The 21,857-nt window shown below is 40.8% G+C and overlaps 1 long non-coding RNA gene across 2 annotated transcripts in view; it reads right to left on the bottom strand.

The window, feature by feature from the left end:
* LOC125092880 (uncharacterized) overlaps nucleotides 1–21,857 on the bottom strand; it is a 128,664-nt gene that overhangs the window by 21,977 nt on the left and 84,830 nt on the right. For both annotated transcript variants that reach the window (XR_007125087.1, XR_007125088.1), the window contains exon 2: nucleotides 2,124–2,202. This is a non-coding gene — a long non-coding RNA (uncharacterized LOC125092880). The remainder of the gene's footprint in view (nucleotides 1–2,123; nucleotides 2,203–21,857) is intronic.

Genomic DNA, 21,857 nt, shown 5'->3' with positions numbered 1-21,857 from the left:
AACTCCCACGTCCTAGAGTCGGAAGATTTAGTCTAAATGGATTTAGTCTAAAATGGAAAAAGCAGAAATAGATTTAGTTTAAAATGGAAAAATCAGGAAACTGTAATGAATGCAAGGGGTGTGCATCAGAAGACAGAGTTACTAAAGTTGATTTAGGGACTGGAAACGAGAGGCAGAGAGGACTGTTTGTTAGAAGACTTACAGTACTATCTGGCTCTGTGAACTATATGAAATGTAAACTGTATTAACTTATGAAACTTAAGGAGAAGAAACTTGATCAATTCATCCCATTTTCAAGAAGTTATTTTGTCAACCTCTCTTTCTGGACAGAGCAGAGAGGGATACTGTGAGGAGAGTAAAAATCAAGGAGGGGAAGAGAGAGGAAGCCATTTATTGTGGGCCATTCTAGGAGCAAATCTCTGTAGAAAGCATCACACGAAGACCCCTCTACTCCTCACGATGACCTATGAGACAGGTATGAATTGACAGATAAAGACAGTGAGTCTCAGAGAAATGAAATCACTTTCCCCAAGAGCACCCTGCTTGGTCTGTCTGCCCCCAGAGCCTTTGCTCTGCTCTCTACCTATCTACACTGTGCAGACAGAACAGATCTCTTGGCAAAGAACTCACGGCAGGAGGAGACTCTTTCTGCCTGATGGCACATAAAAGGCTTTATGGACGTTGTGGCGGAGTTTCATCCATATGGAGAGAATATCGGTTTCTTGGAATTTTCACTACTTGGTTCCATAGGAGTCTCTTAAATACTAAAGACCAACGTGCTGGATAAACATTTTTTTTCCTCATCTCCATTTTGCAAAAGAGAAAGGTAAGGCTGTGTGTGATCAAGTTATCCGGGTGATAAAAGCAGTTCTTGAACTCGGGTCTTCGATTACCACATCCACTTCTCCTCCCATCCCACGAGCACCTGAGCAACGGTGGCTGAATTTACCTACACTGAAAATAAACGTGCAGTAATGCCTGCTCTATACAATTCCGGGGGAGGAGCACAGAACAACACAGGAGGTAGTAGGGTGCCGGAGAATTCAGAGTCAAACAATGAAGGCTGCTTCTATTGCCATGGCCTCTCACTTACCCGAGTCCTTACAAAATCCAGAGCTACAAACTGACCAAAAAAAAAAAAAAAAAAAAAAAAAAAAAAAAGGCATTTCAAGGCAAGCAAAGTCCAGCTGGGAGCAAGACAGTCTGGCTATAAGCATTGAACCAAAGCCAAAAGAGAACAGAAAAAGTCTCCATCAGACAATCCACCCATTTAAACTTGATCTGCCAAGCCAGGGCTCCTTCTCTCTCCCCCATTCCCAATTAACAGCTATGCTCCCAGCAAGCGACATGCTGAATCACCCTCCAGAGCCACAGCTGACGGCTCATAAAGCTTTGTGCTCATCTCATCCTCTAATAGCCTGGAGCTGTATTGGTGTCACAGTAGCAAACTCGCTCCCAAATTGGAACTTTATTATTTGACTGTACAAAAGTCAGCAGGGTTCTTGAAGGAACTGCAAACTATCTGTTAACCCTTCCCGATCTCACCTCACATAGCTGCCATCAGAAAACACAGCTTCACATCAAAGAGGTACCTTTCGATCACACCCCCTGAAATGGCCAGCTCCAACGCAAGTGCGTATTCAGAGGGGATCAGTTGGCCAGCTGGTAGAATGTCAGGTGTGGGCAAACTTCTCAGTAAAGGCAAGTTCCTTCTAAAATTCCTGCTGTAGGGGGCGCCTGGGTGACACAGTGGGTTAAAGCCTCTGCTTTCGGCTCAGGTCATGATCCCAGGGTCCTGGGATCGAGCCCCACATCGGGTTCTCTGCTCAGCGGGGACCCTGCTTCCTCCTCTCTCTCTGCCTGCCTCTCTGCCTACTTGTGATCTCTGTCAAATAAATAAATAAAATCTTAAAAAAATATTTTAAAAAAATAAAATAAAATAAAATTCCTGCTGTAGCCCTCACTAGCTGGCCAACCTTGGACACGTCTCCGCATCTCTCTGAGTCTAGTCTACCTGACTGTAAAGCAATCAGATCACACTTCTCCCTGAGAAGACTTAAGGAGACCATGTAGGTGGCCTACCGAGCGCTTTGACCCTCCCACAGGGGGCACCTGCTGGATACCTGCTTTCCTTCTTTCTTTGGTCACTTTCCTGTTCAGATGAAGCATTACCATTTCCTTTCAATTTTGTGGAAATTTGGCCTGAAAAAGAAGAAGAGAAACCTGTTAACTCTCAGACGTAAATGATCCCACCACTCAGTTCCTCTCCTTGGCCAGGATACTGTCTACCTGGAGAAGCTTAGATGAACTTGAGAATACCCGCCAAAATAAATGTGTGTCCTTTTAATGACACTCATGTATTAGAAACTGTTCAGGAGAAATGTAGCAGGATAGAGGAAAATTCAGACAAAGGATCTGGAAAAGGATACATACAAGCTTTATCATCTCCATAATTTTGCCTGGATACGGCTCATTGCAAAAACCCTGGGGCAGGTAGCTAAAAGACAAGTCATTCAACAGAGACATGGACTGTTTGATTTTTAAAAATGAATAGTTGTTTGCAGACTGAACATAGCATGAAGCAGCAAGGAAACGAAATCCCACTACCTCATCCAAGCGGGAGTTTATGACGGTGCGATACGGAGTGGAAACAATGCGACTTATGGCAGTGTGAGGTCATGGGGCAGGGCAGGAGAGAAAGGATCTTTCTCATTTCCTACTCAACCCGGAAAATGTCTTCTTTCTACCAAAGCAAGAAGAATAAAAGAATTATCCTGCTGAGATGCCACAGAATGCAACACAATATAGAAAGAAGCTTCTCCTGGGTGTAGGCAGCCGGACCAGGTACTTGGCAGAGATTAGAGAAGGAATGAGCAGCTCTGAGTCTGCCATTGCCCAGAGCAAGGGAGATGCCTTAGCGTGGCCACAGCGTCTACAAGTCCTATTAGCATTATTAGTGTTAAGAGCCAACATTTATTGAGATCATACTGAGGGTGAACATGGGGTGGTCTTGTTGAATCTTCACTCTTACACCATCCTTATGGCCCTTTTAGAAATGAAGAAACTGATGTATCCAGAGAAACACGACCACTAGGGATATTTGTAAGTTTACCACACAGTACTGTTAGCTACAGACACTGAGCTATACCGTTGATCTATAGGACTTACTCATTGTCTATCACTAAAATTTGTACCCTTTGATTTGTACCTCCCCATTTCCACCTCCCCCAGCCCCGGCAGGAAACTTTCTACTAGATTATATGTTAATGTTGGTTGGAAAACTCAAACTCAAACTCAAACTTCTGGGGAGCTTCCCAGGTAAAATGTGAAACAGGCCCCCATACACCAAGAACGAGGAGAGACCGAAGACAGAAGCAGGCTACCTCAGATTCAGAGGTGGCAAGTTTAATAAACAAGGGAACTCACATACAAAGCTTGTCTTAGGCGGCTGCAAGACGAATGAATTTCCAGAATCTTAAATGTTAGTACAGAGGCCTTAACTGGGCACCACTTTACGCTTTCAAGGCTATGTCCTTGAAACAGCTCCCATTGTGGGAACAATGGGCAAAGTGTACATTCCAAGGACTGGGTAGATGATGAGGAGCCTCCCATTGCCCTGTTCTAGCTCAGGGGTCAACCAGTGGTAATGTCCTCTCAATGACTGCATTCAACAGTTAAGTGTTCTTATCACCAAGAAGAAGGAGAAGGAGGAGACAGAGACAGAGACGAAGACGAAGACGAAGACGAAGAAGAAGAATAGTAGAGTGGACAGCAAAAAACTTTTGGAACTGGTGAATATGTTTATGGGATAGACGGTGGTGATGGTTTCATGGATATGTATTTATCTCAAAACTCATTAAATTGTGTACATTAAATATGTTTAGCTTTTTGTATGTCAAGATAGAACATATCCGAGGTCATGGAGTTTGTATATGATAGAGTCCAAAATTCAAAGTCAGATTGTCTGTCAAAGTTGCAACTTAAATTATCTTTGCACTTAAATTTTGAATTTAGAACAACTGCATATCAGGAAGTGATCTGAATAAAAATTCTAATTTGGGGCACATGGGTGGTTCAGTCAGTTAAGTGTCTGCCTTTGGCTCGGGTCATGATCCCAGGCAGGGTTCTGGGATCAAGCCCCACATCAGGCTCCCTGCTCAGCAGGGAGTCTGCTTCTCCCTCTATCCCTCCCCCCATGCTCTCTCTCTTTCTCTCTCTGTCTCTCTCAAATTAATAAATAAAATCTTTTTTTAAAAATTCTAATTTAAAGCAACAAATATCCCCAGGTAAACCTGGGACCCAGACTATGATGGGCTCCAGAAAGGGAAAAGAGAATGTTCTAGAAGCAAAGGAAAAAAAGAAGATACATATAGAACCAGGATAAAGACCCTTTTTTTTTTTATTTTTGCCACACTTAAAGAAAAGTTTCTTCATTCTCATGTAGTACATTATTTGTGGTCGTATCTACATCTCTTTATGCTATTGTTAATATGTTAATTGTGTAGGGAATGTAGGTTCAGTCCATCTCAGTAAACCCTTTTATAATGTCATAATAACAGCCATAAGTTAAAAAATAAAAAGCATTCAGGTGTCATTAAGGAAATTATCAAACAATATCAAATACTGCTAAAGAAGCAAAGTACCTAACCCAGAATTCTGTCAAAATCCCACTGCACTCAGGGTGCCTGGGTGGCTCAGTGGGTTAAAGCCTCTGTCTTTGGCTCAGGTCATGATCTCGGGTCCTGGGATCAAGCCCCGCATCGGGCTATCTGGTCAACGGGGAGCCTACTTCCCCACCTCTCTCTGCCTACTTGTGATCTTTCTCTCTGTCAAATAAATAAATAAATAATCTTAAAAAAAGAAAAAAATCCCACTGCCCTGAGTCTGCAAGCCAGATGAGCCTTATCCCTTTTCCTATTGGGTGCCAGGTCATTACAAAAACCCACTCAGTAAATTACCCATTTTTAAATTAATTTCAGGACACATTATTTCTCTACCCTAACCAAACACCAGGTTGCTTTGGGCCATGTTCCCAATCAGATGTAATTGGAAGTGTGTAAATGGGACAAAATATGACCATTGCCCCTCAGGTCTGGGATGAATCAGCATCATTTAGAACAGAGTGTTGGTGGATAAGTATTACAAAATATGGCTAGAAATCATAGGATTCATATTTCTGCCCAGCTAGAATCCCCATGAAGTTATTCTTCCTGCCAAAGACAGTGAAATAAAAGGAATGGGGATGGTCACAAATACACACCCCAATACAAAGTGTTCAGTATGGAGTGTGTGGAGAGAAAATTAAAGGAGCTGCCCCCCAGTAATGAACAAGAAGCCGAGGTATATGGAGAGTGTTCTTGAAGGAGTCAATTAAAAAGACTTGGCAGTGAAAGTTAAATTTGATTGATTGTGCATATTAATTATTGATCATTTTCTTCACATTAATGAGGATTATCAAAATCTTGGCAATGCAAGATAAGAAACTGAATAGAACTAAAACAGAAACTATATTTTAGCCACTTATAATTAAAAGTTTCCTAATGAAAAGGAACAGAACCCATTCCCCTCATTGTTAGTATGTGTACAGTATTGTGATGTTTAAGCTACTTGTACACCAGAATATTTATAGTTCTCATTTCATGGTGTGGCTTGAATCATCTTGGTTAATCGCATGGCTTCCTTCATGATCTTCCAAATGAAAGCACTAGATAAAGACCTAGATGCAGCTGTAGATACAGAAATAAATGATACAGATCATGCAGATGTCTGACTCACCTCCTGTGGTCAACACCCTAACGTGGTAAACTAGAAAAGAAGAGTACCTTGTGCATTACTGACTTTAGAAAGCTTTTGGGGTCCGTGTGTGCTGTGAGTTTCAAAGGTATGGATATTACTAAGCCCCATCACCTAACAGAGGACTAAGGAAGAGGCAGTGAAGTCTGTAACACTTTAACCACCCCCAGAGACCTCACAATAATCCTTTCTCTACCCCTCATTATCCACCTCCAAACATTCAAAAGTTCTCAAAAAAAAAAAAAAAAATACATGCACAATCATACTCTTGGACTCAGATTGTTGAGTAACTCTAGTTTTCTCCATCTATGGTCACACCCATACTACTCTGACTTATGATCCCCAAACAGCATATCTAAATCACATTGTCCCAGCCTTTAAATTATGTCATGGAAGTTTTAAAAATTTATTTCTTACCCTATTTGGGCCCTTTTCTAAGGTCATGGACAATCAGAAGGGAAAAAATTCGAAAAAAAAAAAAGGGAATTCGATCAATGATGAGCTTGCAAAGTTCAGTTAAGGGTAAATACCTTTAGATGGGCTCCATATAGCTTACTTACTTAAAGTGCAGGCCCAACCTAAATTTACACTGCAAAGAGATCAAAGGAATTTATCTATTGATTCTTTTATAAATGTGTTAATAAAAGCAATTTGGATGCCAAATAAAAAAATAATTCAATAGCTATGTACAAAATGCAAAATTTTAGAAACATGTGCCATGGAACACTAGCTCAAAAAATATCCTACACGTAATGTAGATTTTTGAAGATCGACAATGAATATTAGTATAGTAAAGGTTCCAGAATGTCATAATAAAACGAAGACTACTTAATTTTGTTTAGCCCAGTGATTCCTTAACTTATTTGACCACAGAACACAATTTATGTGTTCCTTTGTTTATTTCATGATCTCATTTCCCATGAGGAGCATTCTATACAATAATCTCCTGGGAAACTCCGATATAGTGACCAATATTACAGCTATTGAAATATTGATTATAAAGACTATGCACCAACTTAGATGTATTAGTCAACTAGGGCTGCCATAACAAAATACCAGTGACGAGATGGCTTAAGTAACAGATATTTATTCTCTCATGGTTCTAGAGGTTAGAAGTCCAGTATCAGTTTTGGTTTATAATGAGGCCTCTCTTTCTAGCTTGCAGATGATCACTATGTTTTCACATGGCCATTCCCCTGTGAACATGCTAGAAACAGAGAGAAAGAAAGATAGATCTGGAGGTCTTCCTCTTCTATAAGGACACGAGGTTGATTGGATCAAGGGTCAGCCTTATAACCTCGTTTAGCCTTAATTGCTTCCTTTAAGGTCTTATTTCCAAATATAGTCACGTTGGGGTTTAGGGTTTCAACATACAAATTTGTGGGGAACACAACTACAACTGAGTCTATATTAATGAGATGACTCTAGGAAATTTTCTAAAGATGGGGTTGCTGGTTGTCAGGGAGATCAAACCTGAATAGATGGTTAGGGCTTTCCGTCCCACCCTCTGACTTCCAGGCAGAGGAGAGGGCCTGGAGGTTGAAACAATCACCAATGACCAACGATTTAATCAGTCATGCCTTTGTAACGAAGCCTCCATAAAAATCCAAAAGGAGGGGGTCCAGAGCTTCCAAGTTGCTGAACCAGAACTCTTCCATGTACCACAGCTGGGTCCCCACACGCGGTGGGGAATAGCATACTATTTCTTCATTCAGCTGTTGATGCATATCCCTTGATATCCTTTGTAATAAACCAATAATCTAGTGAGTAACCAATCTCCTGAGTTCTGTGAGCCACTCTAGCAAATTGGTCAAACCCAAGGAGGGGGCTGTGGGAAGCTCTGATTTATACCCAAGCTGTTAGATGCGTAAGTAACAACCTGGACTTGGGATTGGAATCCGATGCAGAGGGCAGTCTTGCAAGACTGAGCCCTCCACTTGTAGAATCTGATGCTCTTTCCAGGAAGATAGTATCAGAATCTAGTTGAATGGCAGGACACTCAGCTGGCGTCTGAGAATTTCTTGGTGGTATAGGGAAAAAAGCAACACATCCAAAGTGTGACCAGAATTTTACTTTGTTATCAGTCACATTAACTACACTATGCAGTTATATGAAAAATAGAGAGAAAAGGAAGAAAGAAGGCAGTACAATGAATATAAGGGAAAAGGGGAAATTGCAAAATAAGTTGGCTTGTTATTTTTCTCTTTTTGTAATAGAAAGTAATTAAAATATCATTTATATCCTTAAAGTATTCTTAAATAATTTACTTTCTAAGATGTACCATACACGGTGGCAGTTGGTTGTAGGTTGGGTGGCTTTACTAGTTAGGACAACCATCCAGTTTAACAAATTCAACGGCAGCACAAATATCTACAATGCAAACACCTGCATGGCCTGAGGAAAAGGACAGGAAATCCTGCAAGTCTCAGGAGCCGGCACTGACCGGAGCAGAGAGAGCCAATTCACTTCCTTCCACCCTGATTTGATAATAGGCCAGTCACTTACCTGTCTCTGGAATAAATCCATCCCACAGAAAAAAATGGGGAAAACAGCAGAATAAATGGAGAGTTTTTACTGCCAAAGGTTCTACTCTTCTATTGGAAGAAAACGACATAAGCTTCCTTCCTATTTTCTTAATCTCAACCATAAACTAAGAATTACAGGCATAAGGAATTGTAACGTTTTTCAGGGTGTCCCTTTGTAATTACAAAAACTTGTTGCCATAAGCCTAAGAAATAAAACAGAAACTGAAGAATTCATCAAATGCAAATTACAACGCAAAGCACATCCTTCCTTCTGTTCCCAAAGTCTCCCTAGAATAAACCTAAACAAAAGGCGTGAAAACCAAGTGCAATTTTAGAGCCAAGGTTGATTTGCATGTGAGAAGGACACATATGCAAAACCCAGCTAACTTCAAGAGTCCATTCAAATACAAAAGTCAAAGTGTAAATCTTTATCCATGCAATGATGTGGACAGAACTAGAGTGAAATAAGTGAAATAAGTCAGTCAGAGAAAGACAAATACCATATGATCCCACTCATATGCGGAATTTAGGAAAGAAAACAGATGAACATATGGGAAGGGGGAAAAGAAAAAAAGGAGAGAGGGAAACAAACCATAAGAGACTCTTAATGATAGAGAAAAAACTGAGGGTTGATAAAGGGAGGTGAGTGGGAGATGGGCTGAGTGGGTGATGGGTATTAAAGAGGGCATTTGGGGCACCTGCGTGGTTCAGTAGTTAAGCGTCTTCCTTCGGCTCAGGTAGTGATCCTGGGGTCCTGCGGTGGACCTCCCTTGTGCTCCTGGGATAGAGTCGCATTGGGCTCCCTGCTCAGCAGAAAGACTGCTTCTCCCTCTCCCTCTGACCTTGCTTGTGTTCCCTCTCTCTGTGTCATATAAATAAAATCTGTAAAAATAAATAAATAAATAAATAAATAAAGGGGTACTTGTGATGGGCATTGGGTTTTGTACCTAAGTGATGAATCACCGAATTCTACTCCAGAAAATAATACTGCACTATATGTTAACTAAGTAATTTTTTTTTATTTAAAGTGTAACTCTTTAACATCTGAAATCTGAAAAGACAGGCAAATTCAGACTCATGGCCGAGATCTACCTATCTGGAGGGGAAGCTGTTGGAGCCATATACTTGTAAGAACACTTACATGGTAATTTTGATGACTTGTGCAAGGCAGAGTATGCACCACCTTGAGAGTGAGAAACTCTTGGGAGTGTATGAACCTTTAAAGGGGTTCATACACTTGCATCTTTAGGGATTCCACTAGGTTCTTACTGTTAAGAGCCAAGAAAGATCCCCTCCAGTTTCCAGTGGGAAGAGAGGAAAAGTAACCATTATGAAATAGACCCTGACCAATCTTCATAACAAAGACCTACTCTCCAGGGGGAAATACTGTTTTACAGCTTTATCCCACCTGGGTAAACTGCATTTCTCAAACCTAACCCCTGCCTCACTTTCCTGTGTCACCTAAGGAGTGGGAAAAAAAAAAAAAAAAGGCTAAGAAACACTAGTGAAGGTGAAGTTCACAGCCCAGTCTCTTAGGTCCACTAAGAGACTGAAAGGCAGTCATAAGATTATAGAATGCTTCTCCTCCCCCATACCTTTCCACAATACCAGTAGGCCTCCATTAGAATAACAATGGAATATAGCTGTACAAACTTTGAGATGGAGATTATCTGAGGAGTTCTTAGGGAAGCCCACTGACAACTTGGGGTGGAGGGGACCAAAAATAAGGACATTAGAGGAGTTTAACCCTCCAGAACCTAGAGCCACAGTAAAGCTATATGTAGCCCAACTCTTGGTGAGATTAAAACAGAATATCACACTGACGGCCAACTTACCTCAGCTTCTATTACCCAATACATCATGTCTAGATTTCAACAAAATAATTAGAAGTCATGCTAAGCAGCAAGAAAAACAGTCTGAAGAGACAAAGTAAGCATCAGAATTAAACTCAGATGTGACATCAATCTCGGATTTACCAGGCAAGGAGTTTAAAAGAACTATGATTAATATGTTAAGGCCTCCAATGGGGGGAAAAAAATACAACAGCAGATGGATAATATAAACAGAGAGATGGAAACTCTAAAGTATCTAAAGAAAAATGCTAGAAATCAAAAATAACTGTAACAGAAACGAAGAATGCCTTCAGCGGGCTCATTGGTAGATGGACATCGCCAAGGAAAGAATCTATGAACCTGAAGATAGGTCAAATAGAAACCTTTCAAACTTTCTCTTTATCCAAGAGAAAAAAGTATTAAAAACATAAGACCAGAACATCCGAAACTGTGGGACAGTATCAAAAGTATAATATACAGATAATTAGAATACCAGAGGGAGAAAATAGACAGGAGCAGAAGAAATGCTTGAAATAATACTGGCTAAAAGTTTTCCAAAATGAATGATATATATCAAACCGCAGCTCCAGAAAGTTCAGAAAACATCAAGCAGGATAAATATCTGTAATATCTATACCTAGACATACTATATTCAAACTGCAGAAAACCAAAGACAAAACCAAAATCTTTAAAGAAGCAGAGTGAAGGAAAACACCTTACCTTATAAAGTAACAAGGATAAGAATTACAATGGACAGAATTCTCATCAGAAACCATGCAAGCAAGAAGAAGTTGGGTAAAATATATAAGTGTTGAAAGAAAAATCCGACCCACCTGACATTCTATACTCAGGAAAATTATCCTTGAAATGTGAAGGAGAAAGAAGGACCTTCTCAGATAAAAGCTGAAGAAATTTATTGCAAGCAGACTAGCACTGCAAGAAGTATTAAAGGAAGTTCTCTACATCATTTGTCATTGGGAAAATGTAAATTAAAGGAACAATAAGATGTCACTACACACCTATTAGAATAACCAAAACCAGAACCCTGACATCAAATACGGGCTAGGATGTGAGGCAACACAAATGTGTGGGAGTGCAAAATGGTACAGCAATTTGCGGAAGCAGTTTGACAGTTTGGCAGTTTCTTATAAAACTAAACATACTCTTACCTATGATCCAGCAATCACACTCTTTGCTATTTATCCAAAGAAGCTCAAAAGTTATGAACACACAAAACCTTGCACACAAATTCATATCTGCCAAAACTTCGAAGCAAACGAAATGTCCACCAGTGGGTGAAGAGATGAACTGTGGTATAACCAGACAATGGAATATTATTCAGTGCTGAAAAGAAATATACTATCAAGTCATGAAAAGACATGGAGAAATTTTAAATGCACATTTCTAAGAGAAAGAAGCCCATCTGAAAAGGTTACATACTGTATGATTCCAACCAGATGACATTCTGGAAAAAGCAAAACTATGGAGACCGTAAAAAGATCAGTGGGTGCCAGAGGCTAGATGCAGGGGGAAGGATCAACAGGTAAAGAGCACAGAGGATTTTTAAGGCAGTGAAACTATTCTGTGTGATACTGTAATAAGGGACACATAACATTATACATTTGTCCAAACCCACAAAACGTTCAACACCAACAGTAAACCCTAATCATGTAAACTATGGATTTTGTGTGATAAGGTTGTGTCAGTGTGGATTTATCAGTTCCAAAAATGGGCCCCTTTGTTGGGGAATGTTGATAGTGGGAAAGGCTATGCAGATGTGGGGGTGACCCTCCTTTCAATTTTGCTGTAACCCTAAATCTGCTCTAAAACAAAAACAGTTTTTAAAAAAAATTTTCAGAAAGACGAGAAATAACACTGGTGAGAAACTAAGATTGATGTAACTAAAAAGGAAGAGTGTGGAGAAGAAAGAAATGAGGAGTCTTCCCACCCTCGTTTGGATAATCTTTCAGTTTCACGAAACCTGTGTCTCTATGCCATACCACATTCATGGTAGACATTAAACTTAAGAGGGGTGTTTCCCTCTGAGTATTTAAAAGTGCAGATCCTATTTGTAGGGCTCCTGACAGAGGTCCAATTATCTCCCTTCCAGAGGTAATTATATTGGACATAGTATAATGAAATCTATATCCAAAGAGAAGCTAGAAACAGAAAATCCCCTTATTTAAAAAAAGAAGAAACATAGATAAACAAGAGAACCTGGACCTTATTAAGCTGAAAGGTACCTACTAGATAAACATGTGTGTTTATATCCAGTAACTACCAGATAAAGCATGTGTGATGTCAGGTACCTACTAGATAAACATGTGTGTTTATATCCAGTAACTACCAGATAAAGCATGTGTGATGTCACGTAACACTGACATAGTCACGATTAAAAGCAGAAACCTGTGGGGAGAAAAATGAGAAAGGACCAGAGAGATTGACTTTGCTAAGGTCATACAGCTGGCAACTGACAAAACCACAACTCAAATTCAGATCTTGCCTCACATCACCACAAATTACAAATAAATGATAGGAATCTGTGTTTTTCCCAAGTACGCAATTAATAAAGGGACCTTTTGTAATATGCAAGAATTAGGCAGCAGAATGGCACTTTTGTGACCTTAAGGGAATTTTTGCAGCTTCCCAAAGATCTAATTCATATCCAGGAGAAGCTTAAAAAAAAAAAAAAAAGACAATCTGTGACAGTTGTGTCAAGCTGCTGGTCGTTGAATTACAATAGAGAGTCCATTTGCCAACAGTTTTCTAGAAAAGCAGCAGCAGCCAGGCTGCGACTTTTTCACTGGAGTCAGTTTCCTTATTCCTGAAATGGCTAAATCAGCAGTAAAGGTCTCAGAAAACAGACCCAGCTACCATCCCCCTAGGCATCCTCATGCTGATTAATCACAACAGCTGGATCACACCAGCTGGAAAATATCCCTTGCTCCTCAGAATGGGCCCAGTACTTAATCTCTATACCGTTCATCTGGTATTTAATGTACACTCTATTAGACTGGCGGCCATATTTTAAGCATGTTGTTCTTAATCAAATTCTAAGCTATTTGAGGACAAGGCCCTACAGGTCACCTCCCAAAGCCCCCAAAAGTTGGCAAGGTGCCCAAAAGATGCTCCGTTAAACAGCGGTTGAACGATTTTCTGCTGAGGAAAAGAAAGTTCTCCCAGGATTCGGGGGTGAAACTGGTCTAGAATTAGTAGCTGGAAGCATCTTTCTGAGCTGTAATGAAGTGAGGCTCAGATTACAAAAACCAGAAGTGAAGTTCATTCGTTAAGAGGTCACCCATTCCCCTATCCAACAAATATCTCTGCACCCTCCCAGCATTGTACAAATGGTGGATTCAGATGTGGAAGGATGTGCCCATAAAAAAAAGAGCAGAATTAGACACTCATCAGTGGACTCCATCTTTTATTCATATTAATATGGCTTTATTGTTTTATCTGGTTGCCTATTTGTTACTTCCACCATCAATAATGAGAACTTCCTGTTGGCAGAAAGTTCACTCCAGAACTTTCTCCCTATATATTTCTCCCTAGTGTATATGTGGTTTATAACTTACCCATTTTATATGTAAATACATGTAACTTACATTTACATTTTGTTTAGTTTTAGTTCACAATTAGTGAGCATTGTCTGCCATCTGATAGAAACCACGCCTTTAACGCCATTCTAAGATTCCTAATCACTGGGGCGCCTGGGTGGCTCAGTCAGTTCAGCGTCTGACTCTTGATTTCAGCTCAGATCTGGTCTCGGGGGTGTGGGATTGAGCCTCATGTCCGTCTCTGCACTCAGTGCCGTCCGCTTGTCCCTCTCCCTCTGCTTCTCCCCTCCGCCACCACTCACTCGCATGCTCTCTCTCTCTTAAATTAATTAATTAATTACTTTTAATTTCCTAAATGTTTAACAGAGGTGCAGAAACTACTCCAAGAAAATCCTTAGTGCCCACATTTTACCTGAAAAATCTTCTCTAATTTTTGGTTCTGAATTGCCAATTCATCCAGTATCTAACTCCTTAGTCATGGCCCTAGTCATTACCATCCCAAGAGGCTCTGGTGAACAGTCTCTTCCCAACACCCTGATTTGTCAACCCACCAACCGGTTTTTGGTTCCACCTTTCACATACTGGCTTTGAATGTGCACATGAGCCTTATCACCATGATATGAGCCATGATAGGATGAGTGTTTTTTCCTTTTTTTTTTTTTAAGACTTTATTTGACAGAGAAGAAGGCAGAGAGGGGGTGAAGCAGGCTCCCTGCTGAGCAGAGAGCCCAACGCGGGGCTTGATTCCAGGACCCTGAGATCATGACCTGAGCAAAAGACAGAGGCTTAACACTCTGAGCCACCCAGGCACCCGTTTCTTCCCTTTTATTAAACAGTGACAACCCAGTGATACAAAGATGAGTATCTCTATTATCACTCATTGTCACTAGTACTATACTAATACTTAATGTCCATACCATTCATCTGATATTTAACTTGTACTCTATTAATTCGGCGGTAAGTTTTTAAGTGCATTATTATTCTTCAAATTCTAAGCTATTTCAGGACAAAGAACTATTCGTCTCTCTGCAATGATGAAATTCTGTATCTGTGTTATCCAATAAGGTAGCAACATGTGGCTACCAAATACCTGGAATGGCAGGTACAATTAATTAAATGAATTCTTAATCTCATTTCATTTTAGTTAACTTAAATTTAAGTAGATGTTTGTAGTGGTATTATCAACAATAGTCAAACTATGGAAAAGCCCAAATGTCCATCAACTGATAAGTGGATCAAGAAGATGTGGCACCCTCCCCTTTGTTGTGTGTGTGCTCTCTCTCTCTGTCAAATAAATAGATAAAATCTTTTTTTTTAAGATTTTATTTATTTGACAGAGAGAAACACAGTGAGAGAGGGAACACAAGCAGGGGGAGTGGGAGAGGGAGAAGCAGGCTTCCCGGCAAGCAGAGAGCCCAATGCAGGGTTCAATCCCAGGACCCTGGGATCATGACCTGAGCTGAAGGCAGACACTTAATGACTGAGCCACCCAGGTGCCCCAATAAAATCTTGAGGAGAAGAAGAAGAAAAAGGAAGAGGAGGCAAAGGAGAAGGAGAAGAGAAGGGAGGAGGAAGAGGAGAAGAGGAGGCACATACATTTAATGGAATATTATTCAGCTATCAAAAAGAATGAAATCTTTCCATTTGCAGTGATATGGATGGAGCTAGAGAATATTATGCTGAGGGAAATAAGTCACTCAAAGAAAGACAAATACTATATGATTTCACTCATATGTGGAACTTAAGAAACAAAACTGATGACCATAGAGGAAAGGAAAAAAAAAAGAGGGGGGGGGAGGCAAACCACAAGAGACTCTTTTTTTTTCCCCCATAAGAGACTCTTAACTACAGAGAACAAACAGGGTTGCTAGAGGAGAGGTGGGGGGGAATGAGCTAAACGGGTGATGGGCATTATGAGGAAAACTGTTGTGATGATCACGGGTGTTATATGTAAGTGATGAATCACTACATTCTACTGCTGAAACCAACATGACATTATATGTTAACTAACTAAAATTTAAATAAAAACTTGAAATATTAAAAAAATGTAAGTCGTCGCAAGTAGCCACTGACATCTGTAGTGGATATGTGGGAGAGAAACAAACACATTTCAACTGCAAAAAAAAGACAACTTAGCGGGTGTTATATTGGGAGCATGAACAAAATACTCTGTGAGGACAGAGTAAGGAACAACTAATTATGTCTCAAAAGGCTGGAGAAATTTAGCAAAATATATGGCATTAAAATTGTAATCTAAGCAACAAATAAGATTTCACCAAACAAAAAAGTTCAGAAAGGCATTTCAGATGGAGGACACAAGCTGAATAAATGCTAGAGGAAATATAAGTTATTTCTAAGATTCTAACACCCAATTACAATGTTTGTTTTGGGGGATGGGTTCCCATACCGTCAAGCAATTCTGCGACACGAGCTGGGTGTCCTACAACTCGAAACAATTCTGTGACTATCTATCTGGAGAGAGCATCAGATCTCATAGGCTAGGATCTCAGTCCCTCAAGACCACCCCTTCCACCACTGTGTTTCTGATCTACCGGCTACAGATTGGAGGTTCCCACCACTTCCTCCTTGGGTCAATTAATTTGCTAGAGTGGTCTACAGAACTCAGAAAAACATTTACCTACCAGATTACTGACTAATTATAAAAAGATATGACTCAAGAAAAGCCAGATGGAAGAGATGCATAGGACAAGGTGTGGAGAAAGGGCACAGAGCTTCCATGCCCTCTCTGAGGGCACAACTCTCCCTAAATCTCCATATGTTTACCAACCAGAAACTTCCCAAACCCAGGCCTTTGGGGTTTTTAGGGAAGCTTCATTACAAAGCCATGACTGATTAAATCATTGGCATTGGGAATTGAACTTAATCTCCTATCCCTCCCTCCTGAGAGATCAGGGGTAGATGTTGGGACTGAAAGTTCTACCCAATCTCTTAATAATATGGCTGGCTCTACTGACAATGAGTCCCATTTTTAGGTGCAGTCCTAAAGTCACTTCACTAACATAACAAGACACCTTTATCACTCAGGAAATGCCATGTGTTTTAAGAGCTATGTGTCAGAAACAGGAATAAAGCCTAAGTATGTATTTCTTATTATTGTTTTTAAAAAATTCAACTGGGTAAATTTGAATCTCTAATAGGCTTTATTCAACAATTCATGAATCAGACAGCATTCCGTCTAGTACACAGAAAGGACCTCCAAAGAGCTGTAGGCAGGAGAAGGCAGAGACAAAGAGCAGATTACCTCCTCTTTCTATGGGGGATAGAAGGGATCTGCCAGGTGGATTACCTCACCACTGCTGACCAGGAAATTCCAGACTGACTGGTTTAAGATTACAATCCTGGGAGGGGCAGCTGGGTGGCTCAGTCAGGTGAAACATCTGCCTCATGATTTCGGTTCAGGTCATGATGTCAGGGTCATAAGATCGAGCCCGGCTTTCGGCTCAGCACTCAGCAGGAAGACTGCTTGAGATTCTGTCCCCCCCCCCCTTCTTCCCCTTCCCCTATTTGCACTCTCGCTCTCTCTCTCTCTCTCAAATAAATAAATAAATCTAGAAAGACAGAAACAGAAGGAAAGAAAACATTACAATCCTGGAAGTTGAAACTATAATCAGGTTATATATTAAGTCAGTTTGAGGCCATGGGACTTAGCACAAGGGACTCTATTTGGGGACTGCTGTTTCTTTTTTTAACACTGTAAACCATAATTTCACAGTCTACCCCCTGGTCTTTGAACAGTCTTTTAGAGGAAAATCTCCTAAAAAAGAAAATATTGCCACATTATGAAAATCCCATTCAGTCATTAATAATTATTCATTCCATCCTCACACCCTCTAAAAATGTCTCCCAAGGCAAGATCACTCAGATTTGTAGGCTTCCATTCGGTCTTATCAAGTTCTAAAAACAGAAGTAATATCAGCAACATATGGTTTCACCCCTTCAGGCACCTGATAGACCCAGACTAAGACAATATCATCTCTTGTTCTGAGCCTCTTTCAAGGTGTTGATATAATACTGGATTTCCCTATTCCATAAGCCATTTATCCAGCTACTGTGTTTCCTTCTCTCCACTTACACGCAAATGTTTCTACCTTTAGAAGGACCATTAGGTTGGGGCACTGTGCTAGTCTAGATTGCAGGCAGGAATACTAGTCTAGCAAGTCCTTCCCCCTCAGTCCACTCCTGTTCACACAGGGTAAAGTTAAAGGGGTATAGAACTGGTGGGATATCTTTACTTCCAGGCTATATAGCTGCATTCATTGCTAATCCCAATTTTGTCAGATGAGGTAAATGTCCATCCTGCCCCATCACACCCTTAAGAATCATCCCTGCTACCAGACCCTTGAAGTTGCATCCCTGGTCATGTGACCACTGCATCAGGTAGGGGGTGGAAAAGTGAAGATGATGTGGGGAAGAAGTAATACCATCATGTTCCTCAACCCGATGGTAAATCACAATATCACAAAAACCAAGAAGCTTAGAAGTACAGAGATAAGAAATAAAACTGGAAAGACTGGTTGAGGCCAAAGGTTTCTAGAAATATGCTATCAGATATGTTAGGCATTCAGGACGTGTGGCTATTTAAGTCAAATTAAATTAAAATATTCAATTAATCAGTTGTGCTAGCCATTTCATGGAATCAATAGACACTGTGGCTAGTGGCTACCATATTGGACAATGCAGATACTGAACATTTCCATCATGGCAAAAATTTCTTTTTCTTTCTTTTTTTTTTAAGATTTTATTTATTTATTTGGCAGACAGAGATCACAAGTAAGCAGAGAGGCAGGCAGAGAGAGAGAGAGGGAAGCAGGCTCCCCACCGAGCAGAGAGCCCGATGCGGGGCTCGATCTTAGGACTCTGAGATCATGACCTGAGCTGAGGGCAGAGGCTTAACCCACTGAGCCACCCAGGTGCCCCATGGCAGAAATTTCTAATGAACTGTGCTGGCTGTAGAGTTTTATTGCTGTTTGTTCATATTTTTGTTTTGTTTTTAATTCATCTTAAATCTTCCAATGGAGGGGTACCTGGATGTCTCAGTTGGTTAAGCGTTTGCCTTCAGCTCAGGTCACAATCCTGGGATCCTGGGATCAAGCCCCAAATTGGAGTCCCTACTCATCAAGGAGCCTGCTTCTCCCTCTCCCCCACTGCTCCCCCTGCTTGTGCTTGCTTGCTTGCTTGCTTGCTCACTCACTCTGTCAAATAATTAAATAAAAAAAATTTTTTAAATCCTCTGATGGAATGAAGGGTGTAAAAAGAAAGAAGTAAAAAGCAGTGGAAACTGTGAATAGGTCAGTTAGAATTTGATGGGGTAAGAATGATTCAAAAAGGCACCTGCTCTTTCTAAACAATACCATTCCTTTCTGGGCAGTATCACTGCTGCTAAAGACTCAGCAGCACACCTAGCTATGGTCTGACTGCTGCGTGACCCCCAAAATGTACATATTGAAATATAATCCTCAATACGATGATATTAGGAGGCAGTCCCTAATATGGGATGTGATTAAGTCAGAGGGCAGAACTTTCATGGTTGGAATTAATACCCTAAAGTGCTGGCTTGCCCCTTCAACCACATAAAGACACAAAGAGAAGACAATCTAAAGCCCAAAAGGGGGTCTTCACCAGAACCCAGCCATGCAGGCATTCCAATCGTGAACTGTAGCCTCCATGACTGTGAGAAATCAGTGTTGGCTATTTATAAGCTAACCAGTGTAAGCAATAGCATTTTGTAATAGCATCTTAAAAGGACTAAGACAAAAAAAACTCGTGCTAAGAAATGAGGGTGCCACTGTGATAATAGTCTAAAAATTTGGAAGAGTTTTGGAACTCGCTAATGGGCATAGTCTGTAAGAATCCGGAGGTGCGCATTAAAAAAAGCCTGAATTGCCATGAACAGACTATGGAAGGCAAATCTGGAGAACTGTAGGGAGACCCTCAGTCTTCTTAAGGAATACCTCAGTAGTCATGAACAGAATGTTGGTAGACGTATGGATGTTAAAGGCTATTCTGAGAGGTCTTGGATGGAAATGAGGAATGTGTTATTGGAAACTAGAGGAAAGGCGATCCTTACTATAAAGTGGCAAAGAGCTTGGCTGAATTGTGTTCATGTCCTTGTGTTCTGTGAAAAGTACAACTTTTGAGCAATGAAATCGAGTATTTGGCTGAGGAATTTTCCAAGCAAAGTATTGAAGAAGCGGCTTGGTTTCTCATGAACACTCACAGTAAAAAACAGGCATAGAAAAATGCCTTAAAGATGTAACTGTTAACCAAAAGGGAAGCAGAATTAAAAATTGGAAAAATTCTCAGTTTATCTGTCTTGCAAAAAATTGGCAAGTTTATCTGGGAGACAGCACAAAGGATGTGGCCAAATTTAATAAAGTAATACAGACCGACCTCTTCAGCAGAAGCTAGAAGGTATTCGTCAAGACAGTGGGAACTTCGAAACAGAAACCAGGACCTAGTATTCAAGATACTAGAAGAATGACCCTGAAAGCATTTTACAGCTCTCCCGGAGCTGTTCCTCTCATCACCAGCCCAGAGTGCAAGAGCCCATGGGACAGAACAATTTCAAGGCTCTGCTCCCTACATTCTGGTGCCTTGCTCCCAGGCTGCCCCAGGATTCAGCAAGGACTGAGATGTCACCCCCTCTGGGGGCACACGTGGTAAACCATGGTAGCACCACTTTGATAAACCAAAGCAGCATCCTTAAGGAGTCATCTCCGCTGCACTAAGTTGACCGAAACCAGGGGGCATGACTCGTTCCACCGAGATTTCAAAGGATGGAAATCCTGGAGGCTGGAAGGCACCATCCAGGCGGGGAGTCCCCACTAAGGCAAGACCCAATGGAGCTGTGACAGCAGACTCCACCTCAATGGGTCTTAAGATTTTTGGACTTGCTCAGAACCTGTTATGCCTCCCTTCTTTACATTTCCTCCTTTTGGAATGAGAATGCCTATCATTCCTCTATTATATTTTGGAAGCACAGAAACATGTTCATAGTTGGACAGTAATTTGCCTCAGGATGAGTCATCTCATCCATATCTGATTTAGATGATATGTAGGTCAGACTGTGAACTTCAGCTTTCAAGTTGATGCCAGATCGAGTTAAGACTTTAGGGGCTATTGGGATAGAATGAATGCATTTTGTGTGTGAAAGGATATGGATTTGGGGGGACCAGGATGAAATGTTTTATGTCCCCAACCAAATTCATATGTTGAAATCCTACCCCCCAAAGTATTAGGAGTATTAGTATTAGGAGTATTAGAAGGTGGGGCCTTTGAGAAGGGGGTTAGGTCATGAGGGTGCAGCCTCAGGAATGGAATTAGTGCCCTTATAAAGGAAACCCCAGAGAGCTAGCTTGCCTCTTCTACCATATGAGGACACAGCAAAATGACTTCTTCACCAAACACCGAATATACTGGCTCCATGATCCTGGACTTCCTAGTGTCCAGAACCATGAGAAATATTTGTAAGTCACCCAATTTATGGCATTTTCTTATAGCAGCCCAAATGGCCTAAGATTCCCCTTACTGAACTTCAGGTCAGCATGGTTTCTGTGCCACTTGCCAATCCTATTCCAAACCCTAAACAATAAAATGGATATGTGGGGATGAGAACCAGAAACTATGATGAGAGAGCACTGGTAAGGAAATAAATAGTCAATTTTTAAAAAAATATTATTTCAAAAAGACAAGTCAGAACTAGAGATTTAAAGATCCTGGAGGGGGAAGACCATTCTCTTTCAAATGCAGGTTTTTTCCTATTTCTTTCTCCCCTTTTCACCTTTAACATAGGTTCTCATGCGAACTGATGACTGTCACAAGTTTCTGACACTCCACGAAACTCGTACTCAGGCCACCAATCTTCTACAAGACTCAGCTGAGAATCACGCAACAAACTATATTCCAGCTGAATTATCCTCTGTTCCTGACAGGACCACTGTATCCAAGTTCCTCTCTGCTTGCCAACTTGGGCCAACCATGTAGAAGTCCACGTCCCTTTAGATCACAAAAATTGTCCTAAATAATTAACCTTTTCTTTCTTTTCTCTGATCCTCGATGAGTTCCCTCTTATGTAGCTGTTCTCAAACAAGCAGCTGCCCCTGTTCTTTCTGGGGGTCCATAAGGTCAAC

Source organism: Lutra lutra, chromosome 2 (genome assembly GCF_902655055.1).
Source record: "Lutra lutra chromosome 2, mLutLut1.2, whole genome shotgun sequence".
Classification (NCBI taxonomy): Eukaryota; Metazoa; Chordata; class Mammalia; order Carnivora; family Mustelidae; genus Lutra; species Lutra lutra.
This window is presented reverse-complemented; position numbering and strand designations above follow the sequence as displayed.